This window comes from Myodes glareolus, chromosome 7 (genome assembly GCF_982192425.1).
Source record: "Myodes glareolus chromosome 7, mMyoGla1.1, whole genome shotgun sequence".
NCBI lineage: Eukaryota > Metazoa > Chordata > Mammalia > Rodentia > Cricetidae > Myodes > Myodes glareolus.
In genome coordinates this window covers 34,658,604-34,665,430 of record NC_142032.1, presented here as the reverse complement: position 1 = coordinate 34,665,430, position 6,827 = coordinate 34,658,604, and the positions used below count along the sequence as shown (strand labels likewise).

The 6,827-nt window shown below is 40.8% G+C and overlaps 1 pseudogene; it reads left to right on the top strand.

Moving 5' to 3' along the window:
- Nucleotides 1–2,592: 2,592 nt before the first annotated feature.
- LOC125403367 (heterogeneous nuclear ribonucleoprotein A3-like) lies at nucleotides 2,593–3,614 on the top strand (annotated as a pseudogene).
- Nucleotides 3,615–6,827: the final 3,213 nt, after the last annotated feature.

Genomic DNA, 6,827 nt, shown 5'->3' with positions numbered 1-6,827 from the left:
AATATGTTTCTTTTTTTCTATTTTACATTTTTTGCTTCTTTGTCAAAAATCAGGTATTGGTAGGTATGTGGATTGATATCTGGGTCTTTGATTCAGTTTCATTGGTCCTTCTGTCTGCATTTATGATAATACCAGGCTCTTTTCAGTACTGTAGCTCTGCAGTAGAGTTTGAAGTCAGGGATTATGATGCCTCTAGACGTTTCTTTATTGTACAGGATTGTTTTGGCTATCTTTTTTCCCCCCATGTGATGTTAAGTATTGAGGTCTTTGAAGAATTTTGCTGGGATTTTGATGGGCATTGCATTGAATCTGTAGATTGCTTTTGGTAAGCTTGCCATTTTTTACTGTATTAATTCTACCTACCCAAGAGCAAGGGTGACCTTTGCATTTTCTGGTGTCTTCTTCAATTTCTTTCTTCAAAGATTTAAAGTTCTTGTCATACAGGTTTTCCACTTGTTTGGTTAGAGTTACTTCAAGTTATTTTATGTTATTTGTAGCTATGTGAAGGGAGATGCTTCTCTGATTTCTGTCTTAGCCCCTTAGTCATCTGTGTAAGGAGAGCCACTGATTCTTTCCGAGTTAATCTTGTATGCTGCTACATTACTGAAGATGTTTATGGGTTGTAGAAGTTCTTTGGTAGAATTTTTGGGATCGTTTATGAAAACTATTGTACCTTTGTACAAAGCCAAACTTTGTAAAAGCCAAAATAGAGTTTGGCTTTTCTGATTTGTACCCCCTTGATCTCCTTTTGTTGCCTTATTGCTCTAGCTAGAACTTTAAGTACTATATTGAATAGATATGGAGAGAGCGGACAGCCTTGTCTTGTTCCTGATTTCAGTGGGATCGCTTTGAGTTTCTCTCCATTTAGTTTGATGTTGACTGTTGGCTTGCTGTAAATTGCCTTTACTATGTTTAGGTATGTTCCTTGTATCCCTGCTCTCTCCAAGACCTTTATCGTGAAGGGATGTTGTATTTTGCTGAAGACTTTTTCAGCATCTAATGAGATGGTCATGTGTTGTTTTTTTTTTTCCATTTTGTTTATATGGTGGATTACGTTGACAGATTTTCATATGTAAACCATACCTACATCTTTGGGATGAGGCCAACTTGATCATGGTGGATGATATTTCTGATGTGTTCTTGGATTCAGTTTGCCAGTATTTTATTTAGTAATTTTGCATCAATGTTCATTCTCTTTCTTAGTAATGTCTTTGTGTGGTTTCGGTGTCAGGGTAGTTTTAGCCTCATAAAAGTTTGGCAATGTCCCTTCTATTTCTCTTGTATGGAACAATTTGAGGAATATTGGTATTGGTTCTTCTTTGAAAACCCTGTAGAATTCTATGCTACAACCATCTGGCCCTGGGTGTTTTTGGTTGGGAGACTTTTGATGACTGTTTCTATTTTTTTTAGCAGTTATAGGTCTATTCAATTTGCTTATCTGGTCTTGATTTAATTTTGATAAGCGATATTTATCCAGAAAGTTGTTCATTTCCTTTAAGTTTTCCAAATTTATAGAGTACAGGTTTCTAAAATATGACCTAATGATTCTCGGGATTTCCTCCATGCCTGTTGCTATGTTCCCCCTTTTCATTTTTAATTTTGTTAATTTGAATGTTCTCTCTCTCTCTGCCTTTTGGTTAGTTTGGGTAAAGGTTTGTTTATTTTGTTGATTTTCTTGAAGAAACAACTCTTTGTCTCATTGATTCTTTGTATTGTTTTCTTTGTTTCTATTTTGTTAATTTCAGCTCTTAATTTGATTATTTCCTGTCATCTAGTCCTCCTGGGTGAGTTCGCTTCTTTTTGTTCTAGAGTTTTCAGTGGTTCTGTTAACTCACTAGTGTGGGATTTTCCAACTTCTTTATGTAGATATTTATTGCTATAAATTTTCCTCTTAACAGTGCTTTCATTGTGTTCTATAAATTTGGGTATACTGTGTGGTAATTTTCATTGAATTTTGGGAAGTTTTTGATTTCTTCCTTTATTTCGTCCTTAGCCCATTGATGATTCAGGTGAGCAATGTTTAATTTCCATGTGTTTTTGGGCTTTCTGGAATTAATATTGCCGTTGCCTTTTAGTCTTAAGCCGTGGTGATCTGCTAAGAAACATGGGGTTATTCCATTTTTTTTTATATATATATATCTGTCGAGGTTTGCTTTCTTACCTAGTATGTGGTCAGTTTTTGAGAAGGCTCCTTGAGGTTCTGAGAAGAAGGTATTGATTACTTATTTGATGAATGCTTTATTCAGTGAGTGAGTTGGAAGACCTGGAATCCTACCTGACCCTAAACATGGGTGTGCATACTCATTACAATAATGGAGTGGGGAGGAACCAGAAATCCTCTGTCTGTGTTTTTCCAGCTTCCGTCATCATCTCCTAACCCTTCTTTTTTTCCCAAGAGCTAGAAAGAACTAGATAACATCTAGAGATGAGCAGTACTGCCCATCACCCTAAATTCATGAATCAAAAACAAAGCCCCCATTTCCCCAGGGAAAAATCCTTCAAAATAAAACACATTGGCTTAGAAAATACTTTAGCATTTAGAAGCATAATTGGAGATTGAACTCGACAGGGAAAGGGTGAGTCTGGTCTCAAATGGAGGGCCATGATCCAAAGGAGCCAGGAGGGCTGAGGGAGCTGTCTATTGCTGCTCTGAACTACAGATAATAGTTTAAGGGAACCTTTGGAGAAATGGGGCACACTTACAGATTGTAATGAAAGATCCCCAAACAAAACGTTCCAGGGCCTTTGGTTTTGGAACCTGCTGTTGTGTCGAAGAGGTGAGTGCTTCGACAGTGGTTGATGGGAGTGTGCTGGAATCAAAGAGAGTCATTTCTAGAGAGGATTCTGTTAAATCTGGTTTTTGTTTAATAGTGAAGGAATGTTTTGTGGGTGGTATTAGAGAAGATACAGAAAAATATAATCTGAGAGATTAATCATCGCTTTGAAACGTATGCCAAGATTGAAACCATAAGAATTACGGAAGACAGGCAGGGTGGAACAAACATCTCTAACTTTGGGTGATCGAGACATAGTTGATAAGCCTGTTATTTACTATTACCAGGCATGATTGTGAAGTGGGAAAGACCCTTTCTAAACAAGAGATACAATCTTCAGGATGACAGAGAGGTCATGGAGATGGATCTGGCAACTTTATGGGTCACGGCGAAAACTTGGGAAGTGGGGGAGGTGATGTTGGTTGTGGTGGAAGAGACAGCTACCACGGTGGAGTTAGTGGCAGCAGAGGTGGTTATGGAGGTGGTGACGGTGGATATAAGGGATCTGGAGGTGACAGAGGCAACTATGGTGGTGGTCCTGGTTATAGCAGTAGAGGAGGCCATGGTGGCGGTGGACTAGGATATGGAAACCAAACCAAAGGGTTAGGTATGGTGGTGGTGGTGGAGGATGTGGTGGTTACAATGGAGAAAGATATTTTGGGGAGGTAACTTTGGTGGTGGTGGGACTATAATGACTTTGCAAACTATAGTGAATGACAGTGATTAAACTGTAGACCCACAAAGGGGGATGGTTTTGATGGAAGAGGCTCAGACAGTACTTATGGTGGTGGCTATGGATCTGGTGGTAGAAGTGGTGGATATGGTAGCAGAAGATTTTAAAAATAGCAAAAAAGGCTACGTTTCTTAGCAGGAGAGCAAGGATCTCTCAGGAAAGCTGCAGATAACCTTGAGACAGTTATCGCAACTCCGTTAGGACAGTGCTTCTGTGGGTCATGACCCCTTTGGGGGTTAAATGACCTTTCACAGGGATTGCCCAAGACCATCAGAAAACACAGACATTTACGTTATGATCCATAACGGCAGCAAAATTATAGTTATGAAGCAACAACAAAAATAATTTTATGGCTGGGGTCACCACCACATGAGGAACTGTATTAAAGGGTCTCAGCGTTAGGAAGACCGAGAACCCCTGCAATAGAGAAACCGTAAAAATCTGCTGCAGAAGGAACGATGATCCACAGTCAGAAACTGCAGCTTGACCAGGAAGCCCTCTTGCTCAGGGCTGTCATAGTCACAGTTGGCAAAAGGGGCAGCTACCGGCTAATGCAGTTAGTGTCAATTAGATGCCCATTCCTGGGGTCTTTATCTGCTGTAGCTTTGTCTTTTTCTTTTTGTTATATCAGGTACGTTACCCTGTAGAATGTGGTAGTGGTACCAGGAATAAAAATTAAGGGATTCTTAACTTAAATAAAAAAAGGAGAATGAGGTGCCTATGGGAAAACAGTCATGGTCACAAATCTCGTATTAGAAGGAGTGAGAAAGGGAGAGAGTAGAAGGAAAAAGAGGAGAGAGGGAGAAAAAGGGAGGAAAGAGTGAGGGAGGGAGGAGGGAAGGACCGAAAGACAGAAAACTTTCCGGGAAGCTCAGAAAGCCTCACTTTCATCTCCCCTTTATCACTAGGAAGCTATTTTAAAAGCACTGATGCTCCTGGTATACCCATTCCTGGCCCATGACTACTTCGATCTGAGGATGTACCCAAGGCCTGCTGGCATCCCATGCTCACCAGGTGTATCTAAGGCTCAGCCTAAGTCGGGTACCACCTAAGTCAGCTGTTCCAGAATCCTGGCCAAGTGGGTAAAAGAGAAAACCCACAGGACAGAGACATCCTTCCACCCACAGTGGCTGAGTTGGAAGCCCCTCTCTATGGCTGGACTCAACCTCAGCTCTCAGAGGGGATGCATCTGTGCCATTTGCTTTGTGTGTTCAGGACCAATTAAAACCCCGCAGCCACAATCGGCGTGGGACAAATGGGCACCATTCCTGGGGCAGATGGGAGAGCTGTGGGCAGAAAGCCTACTGCCTGGGTTTTTTTAAAAAAGAAAATCCTAGCTGGACCACATTTCATATTTCTAGTTCTTAGAAATTTCAAATATCTTCCTGTACTACATCATAAAATAATGGAAGCAGATGGGAGCTGGCTCCTGGCTGGGTCTCCTAAGAGTCACCGTGGGTGGGGGATGGACCAGAGCGCTCATCTGTTGACTTGGGAGGGAAGGATACTTTCCATTGTGTTCTTCATATGTGGGCTTTGTTTTCTGAGTTTACTTATGGCCCCTCTACGGGCACATGAGAAAAGGGTTTCTCTCTCTCTCTCTCTCTCTCTGTGTCCTTTCTCTGAGTTCACATCTGCACTTCTCACCCCGTTGCATCTCAGAGGTTCCTCTCAGTCCGCATCACCATCCCTGTGCATGCAGCATCTAGAAGGGCTTGTCAATGCGGTCCGAAAGATAAATGATTTCACTTCGGATTTAGTTGCATTAATCCAGAATGTTTGGGGTCAAAAGGGTTTCAGGTTTGTTTTTTCCTTTGGTGCAGTTGCACGTTCACCATGAGATATCATGGAGATGAGTCTCAAGTGTAAATACATTTTATGAATACTTTATACACAGGATTTCACGGAATTTTATATAGTATTTTTAGCATACCTTCATTTTGATTTTAACTCCTCATATTTGTAGCATCGCATCTAAACTCACATTGTTGAATTTTGAGACATTTTGAACTTCAGATTAGGGATGCTTTACCTGGCTTGGCTAGTCCCACATGAACCCACTGTGCAGAGAAAGAAACAGCCTGCATCCTCACTGATTCTCACCACTCTGTGCACACAGCCTAGTTTGGAGCCCTCCCTCCTTGGTCTCTGTCACCTTCCTGATGTCTCTTTTGCCTTTCATTATCCTCCCTAGTTCCCGTCCACCCACCTACAGTGATGCAGACTGAGTTTCTCCTGCCTGTGTCCACATTAACACCCTGTTCTCTTGCTAACAGGAACTAGGTCTTGCATAGCCAAACTTAGACATTTTATTTAGATAAAAAGTCTTTGTAAGTTTACTGTACTCTTACAAAACCACAGCTCTTCTCTGTTAGGAAACTTTCCATTTTAAAGAAGTAAGTCAGAGAGAGGGAGGAGAGGGAGAGGGAGGGAGACAGAGACAAACAGAGAGACAGAGAGACAGACAGAGACATACAGAGAGAGAGGAGAGAGAGTCAGAAAGGGAAGGCAGGCAGGTAGATGAAGGAAAGAAGAACAGAAAGGAAAAGAGATGGGCAGGGAGGCTGTTTGAGAAGTAAACAAGCTGCATGCCTAAGCTTTCCCAGAGTCAATCAAGGTATGCTTAAGACCTGTGCCCCTCCAAGAACTTGAAAACAGAAACTAAAGAAAAGCATCCAAGGATGTCACCCAAAATACCACGGTAGAAGGTAGCTCCAGGAACAAGCTGCAGTTCCATTTACTGGTTCACAATTCCATAAGAGCAGGACTGGAAGCATGATTACTTCTTAAAATTTTCTTTTAAAAATTATTTTAAATTCTATGTGGATTATTCTATTTATCTAAATAGCATGGTCAAAACACTCATCATGAAACCTGAAATGGCTGAACAGTGAGACTGTCTCAAAGACAAAGCAAAACAGACAAACATATCAAAAACACTTTACATAAGAGCAATCCTCTTAAAGTTTAAGTATATGATATATTGTTTCTGCCTATAGGTACAGACAGTACTGTATAGAGCAGCAGCTCTCTACCTGTGGGTTGGGCCCCTCTTCAGGGGTTGAAGGACTATTTCATAGGGGTCACTGAAAACCATCAGAAAATACAAATATTTACACTACAATTCACAACACTAACAGAATCACAGTTATGAAGTGGAAATTAAAATAATTTTATGGCTAGTATAAATCACAACATGAGGAACTGTATTAAAGGGTCACAACATTAGGAAGTCTGAGAGCCATAGGTATAGAGGATTGTTAGGGATTGTTTGGATGGCTAAATTCACTGTGTAGGTTCCAGGAATTGAACTCAGATTG